General features: G+C 41.7%; 1 long non-coding RNA gene across 5 annotated transcripts in view; it reads left to right on the top strand.

Annotated features, from left to right (window-relative positions):
- The window catches only part of LOC135432762 (uncharacterized), a 151,427-nt gene that overhangs the window by 23,122 nt on the left and 105,176 nt on the right, over positions 1-23,129 (top strand). For all 5 annotated transcript variants that reach the window (XR_010436958.1, XR_010436960.1, XR_010436957.1 and 2 more), the window contains exon 3: positions 19,228-19,293. This is a non-coding gene — a long non-coding RNA (uncharacterized LOC135432762). The remainder of the gene's footprint in view (positions 1-19,227; positions 19,294-23,129) is intronic.

Below are 23,129 nucleotides of genomic sequence, written 5' to 3'. Positions count from 1 at the left end.
ATGCCTACCTATATATATGCACATGTATATATATATATTTGTACATATGTATACATATCGTTTCGTATTTACTTGTTCATGGGGCGAGCATTTTTATTTGAGCTCTTACTTTTCATCAGCTTCGGCTGTTGTTGTTATGAAATCCTTTTTATTTGCCGGGGCTGTTTCTCTGCGTAAACGCAAAATGCGAACCTTTTTCTTTATTTTATTTTTTTTTTGTATATTTTTTTTTTTAGATTTTTGCTCACTTTTCGCAGACAACACGTAGAACTGGCAAAGGCATTGCTGTCAGCCAAAGGCAGGATTGCTGGGCGCGGGGCGTGTGTGGGGAGGGGCGGGGGAAGGGGGGTGCGTTGGAAATCCCAAAACACACGCCAAATGTAACCTCAAAGGGTTAAACACGCAAAACGCAAAAGCCGACACAACAACAAAAAAACGAAAAAAAAGAGGAAAAAAATTGAAATAAAAATAAAAACCGAAGCCAAAAATATGAAAAGCAATAACTGAAACGCACGAACGGACTGCGAGCATATGCAGCCTTGGCTTAAGCCAGAACGACTAGCAAAGTGCCCTGCAATCAAAAATTAAAATATCACAAGAGTTTGACAAAAAACTGGACAAGTCATGTGACAGGTGTTGAGCATATACTTTAATCCAGTTTGCTTCAGCTTTTCCCTTTTGATCAGACCTTTGATTTATGATTCGAACCGATTTTCCGCCTTTAGTTTCGCTTCGTGATAAAAGAATTTATTTGATCGTAACCCAAAATTTGCATCTATAAAATATATTTCGATAAATGCAATGACTGGAGACTTGGTATCCCACAAACATTTTATAATTTAATAATATTATTTTATTTTATTTATTTTTTTTACTTAATAATATCAATAATATTCAATAATCATATTCACAAGAAATTTATGGACCGATTATTTTTTGTGCAAATCGAATTCATATAATAAGAATAAATAGTTGGGAGTTCCGGATTCGAAGGGTTTTGTGTTAAATGCGGTTTGCTTATTCACCAGTCACCTTACATATACGCAAAATCGTATCGACATCGGACTATTATATCATATAGGAATGATCGGTCGAGTATTAAGTTATTGTATGAAATACTTAATTGCTTTTCAAGCTATTTTGACTTATCTCAGCTTTTGTAAGCTTCACTACATTCCTTATATAAACAAAATCTTAAGAATGATCGGTCGAAAGTTAAGGCATTAACTCGGCATTTATAAGTTTCACTAGTCATCGTTGAGCAATCTTTAAGCATTTCTTTTAAGCACTGTTAAGCAATGATCGTGAGAGTTCCTTACTTTATAAGATATCCCAATTGCAGAGTATAGGGTTGTTTTTATAAAGAATTTCTTAAAATAACACACGCTCGGTAAAAAGTCATTTATGCTTAGTAGTTTTTAAGTGAACCCTATGCCAAGAGCCCTTTGTCTATTTGAAACTAGTTCTCGTAAACGCTGTTTGGAGGATCGCTTTATTATCAGCACTGGCGATCAGTGCTGGTAAAGGGCCCCTGTTTTTCATTTTCAGTTTTGCTTTTGTCAGGCAGCGTAACCGCAGTGTTGGTAATGTTTATCAGTTCGGCTCAAGTCGGCAGATATCCCCGGCCGTCTTAACCGCAGCTATTTTGGTGCGTGCGTTGAGTGCTACGAATTTGTTTGCTAATAGAATCTGAAAAGAACATTTTCGTCGCTTTTGTTGTTGAAAAATACGCAACGGCTTTTGTTGTTTCAAGGGGGGTTTCTTTTTACGTGTTTCCGTTTTTTCGTTTTTTTACTTTATATTTTATTTTTGGGTTTTGTACTTGGGTCTTATGTATATTTATCGACAATTTGCCGGGTAGGCTGGGGCCGAGATTATCGCACGCTGGGGTTAAAAACTTCCAATTTAAATTCAATTTCCGTGCAAATGGTCAAAAGTCTCGACGACAAAAGCAAAAATACATAACAAATAAAAAAAAAATGAAAGAAGAAAAGGAAAATAAAACCCACCACTTAAGGCGGGTATAAAAAAGGCGCTGCGACGGACTCCGAACCGGATATCAAAGCGTAGACAAATACAAAGTTGAAGTAAGCAAGGATATAGCCACGTGTGTGTGTGCGCGAGTGAGTGTGTGAGTGAGTGTGTGGATATGAAGGATGCATGACCATGCAGGCAAAGTCACTTCATTATCGAGATTATCGGCGCAAGTTCAACCCTGCCGCACAGCAAATACACAACAAGGATAACAACAAGCAGCAGCCTCTGCAGCTCGTACTCTCCCCACCCCGCCGCTCCTCATCCTGCATCCAGCGCTCTCATCCTGTGCACACGTTCGCGCGTCAGCACAAATGTCAAACCACTCAGTTCCTGTGCTCAGTTCCGTGAGGATGCCCCCGTTCCCGTTCCCCGTTGCCCGCTGCCCGCTCCCTGTTCCCTGTTCCTGTCCCTTTGACCCGAGCAGCGTAGCTCGTCACGGCTGCTGTGCGCCTGTCTCTGGCTGTATCCTTGAGACCCCGACATGACTGCCAGCTCTGGCTGTCTTGTGTTTGTGTTGTTGCCTCCAGGACATGCTAATAAAATTGCCGAAAATCCTGCCAACAAAAAGTGTTGACGAATGTTTTTAGCCTGCGGCGCGCGATTTGTGCGCGATTTTGAAGCGATTTTGCGACTAAACAAATTAAAAGCGCGTCGAAAGTCAGCTCGGGGAATACCCAGATTTATAGAGTTTTAGCAGCCAGGAAATTGCACAAAAAGGGTTTGCAAATGCAATTAATTGTTTTTCATCTGTGTGTGTGTGTGTGTGTAATAGTTAGGGGGCGTGGCAGGCTGGCAATTAGGCAGCTCAGTTACGCGGCGGCTGTGGAATGTCTCGATGGGTAATTCGAATCGAAATGATGTCACACTGATTGAAATCGAAGCTAGGGCCAGCTATCGCATAACATTAAAACACATACACACACACACACATATACTCACACAGATAGAGCAGCGTTTGGGGCACTCGCGAGTCTGAAAGATATTGTATCTGTAAGTTAAAATACTTGAAAAGTGGACAGAAAACAAAAAGCGCATAAAAGTTAATTAAATGCAATGCAAAGCAAACAAAAATAACTGAATGGAACACACCGAACATGGAAATGGAAGCGGAAAAGAGAACGACACGACATGGCACAACAAAAACAAAAACACACACAGCGCACACACGCACAACCAACTGAAGGCAACAACGAGCTAATCGATTCATTTGAAATTCAATACACAAACACGAGGCGAGCACCGAGAGACGCAGGCACGAAAATCAATATGAAAAGCATAACTGAAGCACAAAGTGTCAAATAGACAAACGTCAGAATGTACGAGAAGGGGGCGTGGAGGGGTAATGGAGCGTGGGGGGGGGGGGTATTTTGGGTTTAAGAGGGGGGTAAGGGGAGGCAACGGAAACGGTGCCAGGGCTTTGCCGCCCCTCAATTTGAATGTAACTGCAATTGCAAAGCCGTCAACCACCAGCCACTAAAAATGTTGACACACTCGGTCTGCAGCAGCAGCAGCAGCAGCAGCAGCAGCAGCAGCAGCAGCAGCAGCAGCAGCAGCAACAAACGTGCAACACGAGCAACAACAACAACAAAAGGAATAAGCATGCCCTAGTCGGGTGTGCACAACTTTTAGTTACCCTGCAGCCAGCTGCGGCGAGCTGTCCCTACAAATGTTTGAGGGTTCTCTCACAACATCTTATACACACACACACTTATGTAGCGGTGCTTCTTCTTCTCTTAGCTCCTTGCACTATTGGGAGATGCATTCGGTGCTTATAGTCCGATCTTCATGATATTTTTTTTAAGGCTTTAGCAGAGGCCATGTTCGGAGATTATGCTATGCACATTCATACAACATCTTACACACACATACACTCATGTACACACACACACACACACACTTATGTAGCGGTGCTTCTTCTTCTTCTATAAGCACCCTGCACTTTTGGGAAATGCATTCTTATATAACTTAGCTGCTTATAGTCCGATCTTTATGATATAAAGACAGTCTAATCTGTGTATATACCAAAGCGCAGGTCCTAACATTTTAAAATATGGTTTATTCCATTTATAGGCAGAGAGAAGGATTGTTTATGGGTGAGATATTGAAAAGCTGAAATATCTGGCAATTGTGTAAAGTCTTTAAGAATATATATCGATCTAGTGCAAACAGTGTAATATGATCGATAACTTTGCGGGCAGAGATCTCAGGCCTCAGAGATCACACAGTCACATCCAAAACAAGTCAGACTGATCGATTATATATACTTGCTGGTATCGGAGATGCCTTCTGGCATTACAACCAACCTTTATACCCTCCCTTGGTCATTCTCAATGAGTATTACAATCGACAGTCAGCAGTCGGCAGTCGGCAGCATAGATACAAATACAATTGTGTAAGGGGCAGAGTGCTCGATGCGGAGTGCTGGTTGCAAGTCTATTGCCGACTGCTGACTGCCGCTGCCACTGCGGCTGCCATTTTCAATTTATTGTTATTATTAATTTTGCTGCCAAAAAGGGATGCAACAGCAACCGAGCCGGGACTACAAACAGGACTATGCACACAGACACACACAGGACTAGAATGAGGACTATCGAGCGACGAGTTTATTTGTGTGAAATTCAAATGTAAATACTTGAGGGCGCTTAAGGGTGTCTTTAGGGCTTTATTTGCCCTCATATTGCGACGCAATTTCGTTTTGGTGGCGGGTGGTGGTGATGCTGTCGGTGGTCTTGGTGGTGTCGGTGGTGCCAAGGTGTGGTGGTCGTAGCTGCCGTTGCATTTGCACGGACCGAACCTGCCCCATCTTCAGCCAGCCGTAGCCTCCCCTCATCACATAAGGCTTGCAGTTTGACCGGTGGCATCCATGCAAAATCAATCGACATTATTGAAGGCGAACCATTCGCATAAGGCTTACGTCTATTTGAGTTTCTGATTGGGTTTGCCCTGCAAAAGTCAGCCCCGAACGGCATGATGGGCTACACAATCCACAGCGAAGTGCCTAAGGGGTTGACTAATGCATTTAACCCTAATTAAAGTCTATTTGGTAAATAATTAAATGTTATATTATAAACAACTTTTACGTACTGCGCTTATAATTCCCAACTCGTTTAAGTGCACATTACTAGGTTAGTCTTAGCTGCACTTACAGGGTATTTGGCGGCGTACTAGTCCAAAAACGGTGCACTCCAATAATCAGTAATGCCTTCAAGCTGTCAATTTCAAGTAATTAAAATCCTAAACTGACATGAGACATGCATACAAGGCATTATGCAATCGACTACCTAACTACCTGTCCTTTGCCTATATAGGGTATTTGAGAGTCGAGCTGCTTTAGGTTGAGATTTTTATTGATGTTGCTGGCATTTTTCTTGTCATGACGGCGACGACGCCAAAGATTAGTCATACAAAGTATTGTTGCCAAGCGGTGGGTGGCTGTTGTCGAGGAGCAGGGGCTGGACTGCGGGACGCCTGGCGACATTCATTTCAATTGACACGTGCAGTGAAATATGCCTCCACCTATCTAGTATCTGTCTGTGTCCCGCACCGCCGCCCCTCTTGTTCTACCGCAGCCATCTTGAAGATACAACGCAGCATTTTTGACGCATAAAAATGTTGAGAATCAAGCTGAGATAATGAGAACGCAACGAGCGGTGGCTGGGGGCAGGCGTCAAGCTTTGCCTCATGAATATGAAAATGCTTGGCAAGAAAATAGCTGCCACTGTCTGAGAGATGACGCCTTCGTCGCCCCCGTCGCCCCCGTCACCGTCCTCACCTTCCCAGCCGAGTCTCCATCCAAGTCGTTGTCTGCGCCTGATTCTGTGTATGGTGTATGAGGTGGCAACGCAGACGGATATGGAGCTGCATAGAGTGTCTATGAGTCGGAGCTTGACTTGCGTCAGCATTAGCCTGACCCCCCGCCCCCCACGGCCACCCACTCGCTCAGTGTCTACCCCCGGCCCAGGCTGGCAGTGGCTCCTGCTGTCTTAACATTTACGCATTTGACATTTTTGTCACCCGAAATGGCAGCGGGTGGGCTCAAAACGGTGGCGGATCGTAGGGGCGGGGTCAGCATGGTCGTGTGCGAGTATTAAAAAATTATATGCCAAATCGAAATTGCATGTTTTACATAAACAACAACAAACGTTAACGACAGGAACAACAATAGCCGTCAGCAGCCATTTGAATTTATGTATTTCTAATGTGTTTCGCTTTTTTTTTTCTCTCTCATTTTTTTTTTTTTTTTTCGCTGACCGCCCGCTGAGGCCCGCAATCTGCTCGCGAGTACGCAGCCCGGAACCACTCGGAACACACTCCGTCCATGCACAATAAATACACTCATGAGTTGGGTAGATTCTAACCCTTAAGTGCACATTTATTGCCATTTATGCGGTTCGTTTCGGGCTCTGTGTCTGGGTTACGCATATGATTCCCGTTAGCCTCCACCATTATTTATGGATTTTTTGACTGGCTGCGCTTTATGAACTGCTTGGCATTAAATAAATGCCATCGATTCATCCAGCAACAGGCCAACTGAATTTGATATGCCAATTATATGGTTGAGCCTATCGATTAGTTAATATCAATCCGGCTCTGATCTTCTATATATCATCGTTATGACACTTTTCAGCTTGTAAGTGGCATATTCTATTAGTCTTTCTACTTTTTAACAACCCCCCATATACACAAGGGATCAGGGCTGTTTACATACTTAAATTAGTTTTATTATCATTTACACTTGTATGATAAGTTTATGGAAAACCCGCCCTTCTTCGTGATTCTCATAGTTTTAAGTGGCAACAAGAGTTTGATAAAATTGATTGTTCAGATGCGAGCCTTTCTGCCATAGTAAATACATTTCTCCTCACTTTATATCATTCTCTTTACTTAACTGCACTCTCACGAATTTTCCCTGCCTCTCACTCTCTCTCATTTGGTTTCTCTCTACCTCTTTTGCTCTAAACCTTTAACAGCTACTTTCATCCATGTGAATCTTATAGGAGGGAGATTGAGTCACGCCTTATGTCTATCTTTATCTTTTTTTCTATTTCATTTATCACCTACACTATCTTCTTCTTTTTTTAACACTCCCTCTCACTTTCTTTTTCATTCTCCCTCTTTCCCTCTATCATTTTCTATTTCTCTCTATATGACACTCTTACTCTGTCTCTTTCAAAACCCGCCTCTCTATGCGATTTTCACTATTTCTACTAAGGCTACAGGTTTTCATGCTCTACATTTTCGAGTGTTTCTTCTTATTGCAATTCTAGTATTTATCGATTATACACCCGTAAGCCCGACCTAATGTTGTCAAATCTATCAGTTTTGCTTATCAGATTGTTGCACATTTTAATGCAATTAGCTGATTACCCCCGTCCCGCGCCGTCTGCTGTCAACTGTATTGATCTTTAATTAAAGCGATTAATTAACATAATAAACACATAATTTGCACCATGGGCAAGTGGAGACCTCCGACTGTGCGCTGGTAGGCTTCATAGCGGGTGACGCCATGCATATAAGAACTGACCCTGAGCTGTTGCCAATGCAATGTTCACAATGCACTCACAATGCATTCACAATGCACTCACACTCGTGCCGTGTGTCATACAGCCAATATTCAAGTTACTTTTAATGTGTGCACCCGCTCTCTTCCTCTCTCCCTCTCTGCCTTTCTTCTTCTCTCGTTCTCGGTCTGTCCTCAACGGTTTTGTTTATGATTTTCTGCGGCCACTGGCCTCTCCGCCCCCCACCCCCACCCTCAGCCGTAGCCGTCTGCATTCCCCATTTCTGTGAGTTTGCCGGCAAGTGCAGTTAATTCCAATTGGCGACGAGTCGTCGACTGGGTTTTCTTGGCTCGGGTGCCTTTGGCCACCTCCTGCACCGCCGCGTCTTGAGGCTTTTGTTTATTTGCCTTGTGATTTGCATAATTTGTTCTATAATTTATGGTATGCAAGCGTTTTTATTATTGTTCTTTTGCTTGTCAATTCACAAGTCTGATTTGTTGCTGCTGCTCTTGTTGTTGTTGTTCCCGGCTTGTCACTCACTTGGGCCAGCTCAACGTCTCGCTGATTGAAATGACTTAATTAACTAAATTACGCGCCTGGAATTTAATTGAAATTAAACAGCAACAACAACAACGAGAGCTCCGTCAAGCCGGAAGCAGCTTTTACTGAGGGTTTTCAGATTTCGATGTTTCATGGGACTCGCTCGTTAATCACGACTTTTCCATATCCTGTACTCTAAACGACATTCCTCAACTGAAACATATTCAATTGAGCCCACATCGGTATTCAATTCGTATATTCTATGTGTTGTATTTATTGTCTTGGCCAGGCTAACGATGCGTTAATGCCAGATGGCTTTAATTTATTTGTAAAATATTTTCCATATCAAAGCAAGAAAAATATATTTCTGTTTTGCCACATGCAAACTAGTTAAATTAAGTCAGGAAAAAAAAAACACAACAAAAATGAAAGAGAACAAAAAATTAAAAACGAAGCGTCTGCAAGTAAATGTTCATAAACAAATTACTTGTTTTTTTTTTTTTGTTATTTTTGTTTGTGGGGGCCGCATCACAGCCAACAAATATTTCTGGAACCCAAAAGAATTTTCGTTTCGAGATAGAAAACTGTGGACGAGATGGGCGGGCGAAACAAATTAAATGCGTTAAGTAAACGAAAATTGTAAATAAAAATGGCCATAATATAGTGTACATATTGCAACAACAATGTGTTGAACAACAACAATCAAGCACACATAAAACAACAACAAGTGGCATTGGCCAATGAATATATATAGCTTGTATGTGTGTGTGCGTGTGTGTGTGTGTGTGAGTGTGTAGTAAAAATGCTTAAGATTAACATAAATTTCTCATAATATATAAGTACGCAATCGTAGTGCGTAGGAACATTGCTGGGAAAGTGGTTGCTGGTTCCAGCAACAGTTCTTTAATGTGCAATTGCTTACAGAACTATTCACTTACAATATAAGCGCATAGCGGGTATTACCCGGCCTTGCGCGGGTCGCTTACTGCCATTAGCAGAGTTCTGTCAATTTTTCGATTGTGGGTAATCGTAATGTGGGTGGCCGTATTCGGCGAAATACGTATTCAATCCTTTTCAATGTGGAATTCCATCAATCAGTAAGCCTGTTAATTATACATCTTTTTAATCAGTCAGTCAGTGGTTAAATCAAACAGATAGTCAGTCAATCATTTAGTCGCTCAGTCAGTAAGTCAAAAGCCATTCAATCACTCAGTCAATCACTAATTTTACTAATCAGTCAGTCATTAAGTAAATCAATCAGAAAATTAGTCAGTCATTTGGAAAGTCAGTCATTCTGTCAATCAGTCAGTCAAAAATATCCAATATTGACAATCGCTAAAAATACACCTGTTTATATTCCTGATTAGTTTATCTGATTAGCAGGAAATTAAAGTCAGCGAAAGCTGTTCAAGATTATGGACATTAATGAGAAAAAGTCTAGAATTTGTGCGCGCCCCGAGGACAGTTTAGTGGCTTTTGGTGTGCTTTGGGGTCGCTTAGCTTTGACAGGAACACCCCCCCCCCCCCCCCCTTCCGCTCCTACCCTCAAGCAGCCCCCAATTGACGCTTATCCGTTTTGTCTTTGACCAGCGCAAGAAACAAAAAAAAAAGAAAACCAAAACAAAATAGAAAAAATAAAGAAATCTTTTAATTGTGGCGTTTGTTGTCGGGTGGGCAATCCAAAAGATTCTCGGAATAATTTTCCATTTTGTTGCTGCTGTTTGTTGCTGTATTTGTTGTTGTTGTTGTTATTTTGCCTTTTAATTGAGTACACACAACGAGAAAAAAAAACCTAAATTTAAATTATGTGCTTATACAAAGAAGCAGACGAGGGCAGCCAAAAGAAGCGACCGTCCAACAACAACAACAACAACAACAACAACAACAATAGCAAAGTGCGTGCCTTGCCACACCGCGCTGCCCCCTGTCTCTGGCCATGCCCCAGCAGCTTCACTGTACAGTCTGTACAAAAATTCAGCGCCTCTTTTCATTTGAATTTTACGCAAAAGCAAAACAATTATGAAATTATTTATTAAATATTGTGAAATCGCTCACTGCACATGGTCACAAGTCTCGTTTGTGTATATGCGCACAGCTACAGATACACAGAAAGAGATACAGATACAGATACGGCTACGGCTACAGATACAGATACATAGCTAGAGATACAGATACGTTGGCATAGGCCGGGTACGGCGACTGCGATTGGGACTGGGCCAACCTTGAGCGTCTGTGCACGGGCCTTTGCCCGTTTCCACAATGAGTATACTCACACTCGCACTCACACTCGCACTCACACTCACACTCACGTATTCGTACTCTATTCTAATTGCTGCCATCGCCCATTGTCGTCATTGTCGCCGTCGCCGCTTGCGGGTGTGAGATTTAAGTCACTTTATCGACAACGCGCCGATTTTGGTCGCGTATCGCGATGTCGCCGTACCAGCTGCCTCCTATACCCTACCCAATACCCAATACCGAATACCCAACAACGAATACCCCCCGAACCCCTCCACAATCGCCAATCCCTGCCAGGCAAGCAGCTCTTCTGCTCAGCGAGTGCTTCATCATCTCTGGCGTTGGCTTTTGCGCGCGTATTTCTTCAATAAATTTTCAGTTTATTCGGTTTATTCGGTTTATTTATTTACTTATATTTGCTATTGCTGCCCGCCCCGCCGCGGCGCGCCCCACGCTTCACGACACAATTCCCTTTGCATTTAGCTTTTGTTTTCAGCTCTGCTCTACGTTTATTTCTCTCAGTGTCTTGCGCCTCTCGTCTGGCATCTTCGTAATTGAATTTCAACTTGTTTGCATTGTCGACGATAATTCGTCGAGCTATTTTGCGTATTGAGATCAGGGCCTCATCAATTAGTCGATTAATTTTATGCGCAACGCTCTATGGAATCTTTAGTTTAAGCAGCTCGGCTAAAGATTTGTGCAATTGCTTTGACTAATTCCTATCCTCGACTACGCGCACACTAAATAAATTGAAATAGTTTTTGTTAAATATATATTTTATAGTTTATAATAACTATAGTTAATGCCAAGCCACAAAAACTGCATTAAAAACTTATTTTGAATGTGGTAACAAAAGCATCAACCGAATCATGTAAAAATATTAAAATGTTAAAAGCATTAGCGTTGACTTCTCTCTGCATAAATTTGATACCATTATCCGTTTTGCAAATTTGTTTGGTGTTTTGCATAAAATATTACATTGCCAGGACTTAATTAAATACACTTGCCTGCCATTTTTTGAATACCCTAAGAGTGTTAAATGCGCTTGGCATATGGGTTCAAGGGGTACTCAATGTGACTGCGAAACTCTTCGATTTCACAGCGAGCTGGTTCGAACTCAGTTGAATTGAACCGCAAACCAAACCAGGTTCAAACCCATGAACCCATGGTACTATGATTTGAACCAAACCAGTTGCTTAAAAGAAACGATATGAAAATTTGGTTATAAATAAAACATCTTTGAGGGAGACGCAGCTCCAAAGGCCTAAATAAATGTCCCATATTTGAAAGATGACAATTTTGTGGGAAATCATATATGACAAAGCCAGATTTAATCCAAATAAAGATGTGTAAAACCCGGTTTGAATCCCACAAGCATGTGAAAAAACAGGTTTGAACCAAATCAGGATGTGGAAAACTAGGATTGAATCCCAAAACGATGTGGGAAGCCAGGTTTAAAACATATAACATAGGGATGTGGAAAACCAGGTTTGAATCCAACAAGGATGGGGAAAACAAGGTTTGAACTCAATGAACCAAATAGGGATGGGGAAAGTCAGGTAAATAAAGGAAGCCTTAAGCAGTTGTAACCGTAAACCGAACCAGTTTTATCTGGAATCTGAACTAGATTATTGAACTTCCTAGATATTCGACTTGCATTAATTTAAACACACTTTCTATTTATCTAAAAACAAGCACTATTCAAGTCTCAACAGACAAAACTGTTTACAGGGTATCTCTGGGGCATGTCTGCCATTTTATAGCCCTTCTGTGGCTGCAAATTGAAGTGAACAGCGCCCGGCAAAAAAGTGCAGCAAATTTATAATACAATAATTATAGTTAAATATGAAATATGTACACATACATGTATTTGCCAAACAAAAAACAGAAACATAATTTCATGTATTTGCGTAGAATGTGATAATTCAATCAAAATTTGAGATATAAAGGTATGCGTGTCTGTGTGTGTGTGTGGTTGTGTGTGTGTGTGTGTGTGTGCAAGTGTTTGTAATCTTTATTATTTAATTTGTCGCTTGTTGAATTTATTTATTTAGCGATTTTCTTTTGCTTTTTTCCTGCTTTTTTTTTGGTATTTGTGGCCCCATTTCGCATATTTTGCATATGGCACATTAATGCAAATGCGATTAAATGTTTTCATTTTAAATGCCACTGATTAACGCCACAATGTGACTATTTGTTTTGATTTTGTTGTTGTTGTTGTTTTTATGGCATTCTTTTTCTATGTGCAACAAACATGTGTGTGACAGTTGTTGCATGCGTGGCATGCACAAATGCTGTGCTCTTATGGCTTTGATGCACGGCACACATGACGTATACTTGATTATTAAAATATGCCAAATTGAATGGAATTTCGAAAATCAAATATCTACGGCCAGCCGCATAAAGTTGTTAAGCTGAGGGAGTGTGTGTGTGTGTGGGGGAGGGTGGGTTCGGCATGCATAAATTTGGCAATTTTGTTTGTTTGGAGTTGTTTTATCATTATGTCTTAAAATCAATAACGTATTAAAACATATTAAATAAACAGAAATTAATTATGCACAAGATGTTTTCAGTGTGCTGACCATTGAAGCAGCTTTATGCAATTGCCAATGGCAGACAGTTGAGGGTAGCCAAAGGAAATACGCACACACACGCACTCACACGCACACACACACACACACACACACACACTCATTTATAGTCTGTGCAACAGCTTGTGAAATGCCAACGTCATTGTTATTTATATCGGAATAACAAGGTAATAACTGCACACTTAAGTATGCAAATAGCCGAAAATCATAAATGCATAGTAAACACCTACACACACACACACACACACACACACACTCACAGTGCCTGATAGTATGTGTGTGTGTGTGTTGACTGCACATGCATATGTTATCATTTGTGATTAGTTACAGTCTCGAAATGCTAATGCCAAAGGCAGCAGCAGCCACAAGACAGCAGCTAACTTGGTTTTGCTTGTGGTATCTATGTATCTGTTTGTCCGCGTGTGTGTGTGTGTATGTGTGTGTGTCTGTGTGCGTGTTCAACTGGCAATTGCCAAAATTTTCCATCTTTGAGTTGGCCTAATCCGTTCGCTCTTCGCTAGCTCTGCTCGTTATCTGGCATTTCCTGGCTGGCCGTAACCAAAAATTAAGTTTTTGTTTAAATAATTTATTGGCTCATTTGTTTGCCACTTGTTTTGTTGCATTTTGCAATTGACATGGCAACAATTAATTAATTATTCAACAATAACCGTATCAACTAAGACAATATCATTAGGCGTATGTTTTGCTTATTTGCCATGGATACCCTTTAAGCGCTCTCCAAGGATGTAACCATTTGCATTTGCGCTTTAAAATTAAACTTTAACTAAAAGAAAGAGCGGCTTTGCTCGGCAGGAATATAAATAAGTATATAATAAATGCAAGTGTCTTGCAAAAAGCTTCTATATAAAGCTTCTTATATAATAGTCCGTCTCACATGTTAGCTAAGCGCGTACTCTTTACATATCTTAAAAAATAGGCGAGCTTTAGACTTAACTTGTCCGATATTCAGAAATGTTTGCTTCAAGTGTGGCCAAGATATCTTGAAAAACTTTATTATTGACAAAACATTCCTATCATAATCCGATGCTGAAGACCTTCTGTTCGTTTGTAAGAAGCTTGGCAAATTTCGTATATGGTAACTTTGACTAAGATACTTTGAAAAACAAACAAAAAAGAATCTATTTCTCGACCGAGTATAACTATGACAGCTGTTAGATAAAGAGCTCCGATACGACCAAGAGCCTTAACTCCAAGAGACTAGAAACAGACAAACTCGGCTGCCAATCACGAGGCTAAATACTTAAAGCATTTCGTGACCAAATTATAATACCCACTACAAGGCTGTATAAATTAGTTAATGAATGAATAGATTTGTGTGAATGATTCAGAATTGTGTCATCTTTGCCAGGCAGCAAGCATTTAAAGGGAGAGCGAGAAACTTGTGCACTTACTTGCCAACTTTGAGCGCTTCCTGCAGCTGTTTGAGGCAACGATCGATCTTGCGCTCGCGCACTTGGGAGCCGTACTTGGAGGATGCATAGGGTTCCATGGGGAAGCTAAAGTATGGATGTGCATCGAAGGTGAACAGACAGGCCTCGGTCGATGAGCTGGAACTAGAGCTGGAACTAGAGCTGGAGCTCGAGCTGGAGCTGGAGCTTTTCGATGCTGTAGCTGTTGCTGCTGTTGCTGCTGCTGCTGCTGTCTCAGCTGTAGGCCTATTCATCATAATCTGCACTTGCACTTGAACGCGTTACGCATACGCCACGTTGTCTGCTGCCGCTGCCGCTACTGCTGCTGTAGTTTGTTGAGGAGCCAGCGATTTGCAGTAGCTCTTAACGCGATGACTTCGCGTTAACAACTGCTAGCTGGAAAATGGGCAACTGGCCATAAACGGCTTAATCGGGCGACTTCTTTGTCTAGCTTTGTTGGCCATGGCTTGTGATTATTTTATAATTTATATATGGCTATCGCTTTGGTGCCAGGTAGCAGTTATTACAGTTGGCCGCCAACTACGTCATCAACAGCAGCCGCTGCGGACATATTTTCAAGCGCTTCTAACTCTTGTTCAAGCCTTGCCATAAAGTGATAAACAAGACTCTGCACCCGCCTGGCGCACATTGCGTATACGTCAAATTGCCGCCTCTCCGATTACATTTCTTCGTAATGTACGCCAAATTCTTTGTACTGCAATGCGATCCCTATGCAAATAAGCTCGTGCAGACATTGTTTTTACAGTTTTCCAACACTGCCATCATAATCCATAATGGAACACTTGCTAGTTTCGCCGGCCTTCGCCAGCCTGGCTAATGCACAGTTGGCCTCAAGTCTCAAGTCTAGCTTGTTTTTAGAGCTCTTGCGCCTGGAGACGACATTACGGATGGCCACAACTGTTTTCAAGGGCATTTCGACTTTGACTTTAACTGTGCCATGCACTCAACTCGGATCGACTTAATCGACAAGCAACGAATCAGCCCTGCAAAGTAAACGACAGGCAGATACCCTATGATAAGCACTAACTTGTGTTTTTGAATACATTTCGCGATTACTGTTGCGATCGATATGGAAGCCTTTGAGATGATGTATACTAATCAAGAGAGGAAGGGTGAGTGAAGGGAAAGGGGAGCGTGGGGGAGCAGCAGCTGTATCTATCAAAATAATCTCTATTGTTTGTCCTGACTGACTGTCTGACTAATTGGTGAGCAGCTCCCACTCCCTTAACTCGATCAAAACTCAACCGATTTTCATAAGGTTTATCTTTTTGTTCATGGTTTGGCCTCTCGATCAATTTGGCATCTAAATCTGGTAACATTTTTCTTGGTAAAAATTCATGTAAAAATACTACCCTCAAATATTCCAAATTCCCACTCCCATAACTCGGTCAAAACTCAACCGATATTCATAAGGTTTAGATCTTTGTTTAAAATTCTATAAAAATAGAGCTCTAAAATATCACACACATTCAGCCTGCTTATAGGGTATATTGCCTCATCGTATTTGTTTATATTCGCATATATATAAATGTGTTCTGTTAGCTTTCAGTTGATTTACTGGCCAGAGGTCATTCCGCAAATATTTCCATCTATCGCGTTTTCACCCCAGCTTTGCCCGTGAGAAAAAGTGACCTCATTTTGGAGAAGCTCTCGGTTCTTCGTCTGTTTCAGTTTTCCATATTTAAGTGTCCGTTCGCATTGCGTTGCTGTCGTGCTGTCCTACCTGCCCCTGCCCCACCCCCCCCTCTCCTTCCCTTTCCCTTCTTCTTCTCTCCACCCCTGCCTAACTTGCTTCCGCCGTTGTTTCTGGTTGTCCTGCCTTTATTTTGTTTTGTGTGCATGTAACTTGCTGGAAAATTAATAATAATAAAAAAAGCAGCAAGAAGTAAACGAACGAAAACACCTACGCTGCAGGGTGTTGTATAGGTGGGCGGGAAACCGAGCAAAAGTGGGTGGTTGGTTGGGTGGTCAGTGGGAGGGTAACAAATACACGCGTGACCCTATTAAATGTGTGCTAATAAAAGCTCGGGTCTCCAAATAAATGGCCATGACGACACTGAATGCTTTCTGCTCCAAAATATTCGAAGCCAAATTCACGTTTTAGGCGCTTAGCTCAACAAGGTCCGTGAGGGGGTGGCTGGAGTGGGCACGCCTTAGAAAATGTTGTGAAGGAGGCGTTGAAAACCAAGAAAAATTACTTAAAAATTCAAGACAATTTCTGCTTTTGCTGATAATAATAATCATGATGAAAATGATGATGATGATGAAAAGAAAATCAACGCGCACAAAGCAATCGCTGAAGACTGAAGGATGCAGGACAAAGTTAAGGGGGGGAGGGGGGGTAGGCAGGAGGACAACAGAGAACGGTGGCGGCTTCCTCTTCACGCGCTAAAGGTCAACTTTTTTTTTTCATTTGCAACGTGGTCATTTATAAAATCTGCGAGCATTATTAACAACAAAAGCGAAAGAAAAGCGAAAGCAACCGGGAAAAGCGTTGACTGTACAATAAAACAGGACTAGGACCATATACATATATATACTATACTATATGTATATGTATACTATATATATATATATATTAATATAATGGTACATGCACTGAGTTGTGCCCGCGATTTATCAAATTAATGAGTATCATTCTATTTTCATTTCATTTTCCATGCGCCATGCGAAGGACACCGAAAAATACGAAAGTAAGAAAAATATAGTAAACGGAAAATTACCCATCGAGTGGGCCACAGAAAAACAGAGAGAGAGAGAGGGGCGAGCAGGCGTATTACTTAGAATTGGGTAAAATAGTAAAAGGTGTCGATAGTGCTCGAATTGCAGATACCCTGTAGAACGAGTTTGATCGCCCCGAGTTTGGGGCGAACGGGTGGAACTTATACAAAATGTGAAAAATCATTTATATATATTTTCTACAAGAGTGTAAACATGCGAAATTTGGTATCTCCATCTCTGAAAATCCTCGAGGTATGCTTAGAAAAACACATTTCTAAATCGATAATTATCGATCTTTCTGGAAATGGGGAAAGAAACTAATGAAAATGTTAGCTGCTTCTGTAATTGGCATATGATATCATATATTTAAATTCTCTCTAGCTTTTGTGGATAGATCAACTCAGCACATCGAGCATTTAGATACTTTAAGCAACATAGCCTTGATGACCATTTAGATGCGGTTCATTAAGGTAACTTTTCGGGGTGTTCCACTTGGCAGTTGAATGAAAATGAAAAGGATACGAATAAGCTGCCAGTTGCGAGTATAAATGAGCTGGTTGCCAGCTCAAATCTTCGGCCACTGAGCTCCATTGGCGTCGCCAAAGTGAGTGCAAATGTTGTAAGACCAACACCGAGGACTAACACATGGCAAAGGGAGCTGTGTTGGCGTTGGAGAACTAATGTGGGCGATTACATAAACAGGACACACGAAAGGACGTACCGACAGTGGGACGAACGGACATTTGCCGTGTAAGCAAACACACCCAAAAGGCAAATAGAAACACCCAACAACTGAGCATAAATCCCGGCCAAACCCATGCCAGGACATGGCCCCAAAAGGATACACCAAGCACTTTGCATGCCCCTGCCCATGCTCGTGCTCGTGCCCGTGCCCATGGATAGGTACAAATAAAGTGACCAACCCAGAAGGTCTACAAGAAAAAGGAAATACATATAATAATAAAATACTTTGGCGAGTAGAAGAAAAAAAAAACCCAAAAACAAAAATATATATAGCAGACGAGTAGCCAGCAAAGGACTCGGAGACGGCACCGAGACCGAAAAAAGGAAGCCAAAGCGAATTGTTTTATATCCCTCATTTGTCCATTTAATGGCTGAAACGAGCCAACCCCGGACAGGAGCAGGAACTGAGACCAGGACTCGAAGGCAAACAGCAGAGCACACAGAGAGAATCGACAGACAGGCCAAAGGATGGCTGAGAAAAACGCAACCAAGCAAAGTGAAAAAGAATATTGAAACACTAATAAAAATAAGGATAAGCAGGGAATGCATTAAGTAAAATATAGAATAAGTGGGGTAGCATTGGGGAACGGGCAAACGAAAAACGTGTGCTCACCCCCCAACACCCCTTCTGCTCTTGTTCAATGGTCGATGGGACGTATGAGATTGGTTTGCTTGACTTGGTGTTGGGTTAAAGATGGTCACGGCTGCGGGTACGGGTTAGCTACAGATTGGATTGGATTGTTTTCGGGCCTTCTGGGGGTTGCTGCGCACTCCATACACCCGTACTCATAGTTTAATCATAACAATAATTCACCCTTTCCAGGGTATATTCTTGCTTAACCAACTATATTTGGGCTGTCGATTGGGGCTGTTACCGATTCCCCTCACCACAACCTAGTTTGCAAAACTGACCATTTCCCAGCTAACTATTCGACTTTAACATAGCCAGGGTCTGTTCAATTCTCGACAGCGACAGATTATTTAATTGAATGCTGCATTGGTTTATATATAAGCCACTGCCTGACTTGTTGGTGCTCTACACAAGGTCCTAAACTTCAAAGCTTGAAAACTACATTTATTAAATTAATTACCAATTTGTGCTGATGGTGCAGACCAATTGCGACTCGCTGCCTTGTATCTTACACAAAACTAATTTTTAAAGGGCGAGGCCTTACTATGCGATTCTCAAGAATTCAAGTAAGATTTCCAGGCTTTCTTTTCACAAGTTGTATCTTATTATCATTCATATTTTAGTATTAATACTCTCTTTCTAACTTACTGTGAAAGAAAGTAAATTGGAATAAATGTATTCATAGTATTCATATCTCCCTGTTTCTCTCTCTCTCTCTCTCACTCTCTCTGTCTCTCAACTCTCATTTTGTTACCTTCTTTTGTTTTTTTCAGTAATGTGCCTTCCACCTACAAAAATTTGATAATGAAATGATCTTGCATATGTATTGGAATCTTTGGGTAAGTGCATATTTTGATTTATTTATCTTCGAACAAGAATTCATATTTGTTAAAGCAATGGAGACCCTCATTCGGCTGATTTTCTGGTATTTTTATAGTTTGACCAACTAATTCTTATGATATTAAGCTTTTCGAGTCAATATTTGATACAAAGTGAAGTGGAGCCAGATTAAATTCTTTACGTTAATTAAAAATAATTATTGGTCACACTCAACTAGTGTTACCTAAGACTAGAAAACAGACAAAGGGGTTTTGAACCTAGAAAAAACTTACTTCGGTTTACGATTCGAACCAATGAGCTTAAGGGTAAGGCTCAGTTCTAGAGCAACTGGTTCGGCTCACGGTTTTAAGAAAAAATGGAATTCTTAGTTCGGGCTTGTAGACTTGGGTTCCTCTCTATAAGAACACGTAATCCTTCCATGCTTTAATTGGAATAATTCGATTAGTTAAGCATATTAGAACTTTTGTAACGCTACGAAGGGTTTTTTCTGCATATAAACTGAGAAACGCTCAATGGGATCCCAATCTACAAACAAGATGCAGTTAAAAGCCTTCTTTCTTCTCATCTGCATTGCATTCGTTGCCGACAAGATGTGCACCGAGCCACCATGTTCCAGGGGATAAATTAGCTGCTCACTCTATTAACGAAAGTGGGATTTTTTTTTGGTTTTTAAGGAAATAAAAAACATGTGAACATTTATTTATTTTCCAATTTTATTCATTGTATAGTTGAGTAAATATATTCAATTGTACTCAACCATGTGTGAGTGTTTGTGAGTATATGATGTATTTACATGTCAAGTTGGTAAAAATATAAACTAAACTGCGAGAATAATGCAGCAGGGTTGAATGCGAGGAGAGGTCAACTGTTGGGTCATTGCAGCCGCTGCAGTCCGTGACCCATGCCACATGTCCTGCCTGCACACACACACACACACACACACACACACACACTGCCACACGGAAAAAAAGTGTGGAAAATGGAAAAACAGAAAACATGAACGAGTACACAAAAAATAAAAGAAAATATATACACACACAGAGCAAGTTTTGGCATGTTGTGGAGTTGCGAATAAAAAATAAATTTGAAATGAATTGAAATAAAAGGGATATGCAAATGCAAAATGGAAAATAATATGCAACATATTTTAGTTGCCATCAAAAATAGGATTGTGGCACAGAGTTTTAAACCAAAAAATCAAATATAACAGCCAGACAGAGAGAGAAAGAGAGATACAAAGAGAGGAGATGGAGAAATGCTGCCTGCGTAGCGACTAGATGCCATAGTTTAGCTCATCATGGCCACTGTGCCACACAGGCTGTGGCAACTCGGTGTGTCGTCTCGTCCTAGTTGGTAACTCCCTGCCACATGCAACATTCAATGCATACAAATGGCATTTAAGCCGGTTTTGGCTTACAAAACGGCACAGCAACGGGCTAAGCGCAGCTACACACACACGCACACACACATGCTGTACACAGACACACACACACACACTCACACGCAAACACACTTGGACACAGTAACAGCAACGCAATTTATATGCGTGGCAAATGCATACAGAACAGCAACAACCTCGCACAGTGGAGCGCTGAAATTTCAGCAGAGTCAAACAGGCGGCAAAAGCTACTAAACTAACACACACAGACACAGCGAAACACACGTGCAAACAGATACTCACATACACAAGCAAACATACACACACACACACACTTACATACACTTGAATAGTCAAAGCGCCTGCAGCAACTCTTGGGCCTCCATGTTGCATAGTAGGCACGGCTGTGTATTATAGTTTGGACTCTCAGACAGCTTTGGTCGGCCGTTTGGTTGCCCGGCGGTTGGGCGCTTGGTTGGGTGGTTGGGTGGTTGGTAGGGTCTGCGGGTGCTCGGTTATGGTCATAAAATAAACCAAACAAACAAGCCGGAACCATGTCAGAAGGCACCGCACTCCCAGCACAAGCGCAATTGTGTGTGTGTGTGTGTGTGTGTGTGTGTGCACTCTGTGTGTAGTGTGGGGGCCAGAGCAAGGACGAACATGAGTGGGCACAGTGGGGCAAGATATAAGAAAAGTTGCTGGCACAAATTTAAAGAAAAGCTTAAAGAATAACTTTGAGCTGGGAAGAAATTTGATTGTTGTTATAATAATTAATATTAAAAACTATTTTGATATATATATTATCACAAACATTTGATTGCGCACCACTGTGCAGCAGTTAGCCCCACAATGATATGTGCTGTGTCGGGCGGGGGGCAGGGGTGGGGCTTCGGTGTAGATGTGGAAAGTTTTGGCGAGAAGGGACGCCACGCGAACGGTGCGAGCTGTTTCATAATTTTATACACTTGTGCTGAGCTGCGCTGTGGTTCGACATGGACACGACCAACAAACAAACACACACACACGCACACACACGGACACACACATGCCACGCCTCCGCTTGTGTAGTGTGTGTGCGCGTGCTGGCATGTCTGCGCGTTTATCAATAAAAATGTTATGCGTTGTTGTTGTTGTTTTTGTTGTTGGCTTTGTGGTTTTTGTTTTTAATATTTTCACCGTTTTAAGTGTTAAAAGGATATCTGGCATTTAATGTCTGTGTGGGTGTGAGCTGCGAGTCTGTGTCATAAATATCAAGCTGACTGTGTCTGCGTTTGTGTGTGGGTAGTCGCATATTAAGCATACGCAGCGTAACACGAGCTAACTCAAGGGTCTAGCCCGCTAAGGACCTTAGAATGAAAAACTGCATTAGTTCCGCTGGTCTTCTGCATCGTTGCAGCTCGATGGAGGAGCTGAACCCAGTGAACCCTTGTCTCCCCCTCGCCGTTTTTATTTTATAATCTGTTAAAACTTTTCCCCATGAAATGCAGCCCCTGAGCATGCTTGAAAACTCCTTTTGAATGTGGGTCGCAACTTTTTTTTATTGCTGATTACTTTTGTATGATGTAATGCGCCACTCTGAAGGACACACTCACTGAACTTGTGATGGAGAAAAAAAAAACAAGTATGAGGATGGACTGGAAGATACTCTCTAATTAGCTGTTGGTACAAAAACTCGAACTGCTTTCTACACATTTGTCAGGCGAATAAAGTGAAATATTCTGAAACTGTTTATAGTACATATTAAATTAGGAGACCAAGCTTCAAGCTTCAATCAAAACGCACATACAGACAGACGGGCAGACAGAGAGAAAGAGGATAGGTTCTTTATGGGCTCGGAAATGTGGTTTTCTGCCTGTTACATAAATTTGAGCAAGCCCCTCATACCCATTTTATCACATGTCATTGGTTACAGGGTATGATAATCCACCCAGCCCCAAACTTTTGAGTAGAGTATTCAACCATTTTTGGTTTCTGTCGCTGCTTCGTCGCTTAAGGTGTCACTTCCGGTCGCCCTGGCTGCCACAGTAAAGCCCCCGTGAAACGACTCAAATGCAGCGTCCATTATCAAGGACCCTGCCGCGGCGCCAGGTCTTGACATCGGCAGCAGTTGGTAGCTAACAAAATTAATTTTCGAACAATCCAACAACAAAGCAAAGCAAACGCGAACGGTTAACGGTAAAAAAGGCGCACGTGCCACGCCCATTGACCGTACAGCCCTTCAGCCCGCACCATTGTCCAGTGAAGCGCGGCAGCCGGCTCCTTGACAGGAGAGAAGGAGAACAATCGCTGCGTTTCCAACATTTACTAATTTTCCACTCCACGCCAAGAATAATCGCCCAAGCACACACACATACACACACACACACACGCACACACAGACACGGACACGCACATGGTACGTGCAGACAAAGCCACGGCAAGAACTTGGACTTGACGCGCTTGGTCCTGGCACTACAA

This window comes from Drosophila montana, unplaced genomic scaffold (genome assembly GCF_035044405.1).
Source record: "Drosophila montana isolate Dmon_TW-CO22-7 unplaced genomic scaffold, ASM3504440v1 contig_3213_1, whole genome shotgun sequence".
Taxonomy (NCBI): Eukaryota; Metazoa; Arthropoda; class Insecta; order Diptera; family Drosophilidae; genus Drosophila; species Drosophila montana.
Note: the sequence above shows the minus strand (reverse complement) of the source record. Positions and strands in the feature narration are given on the sequence as shown.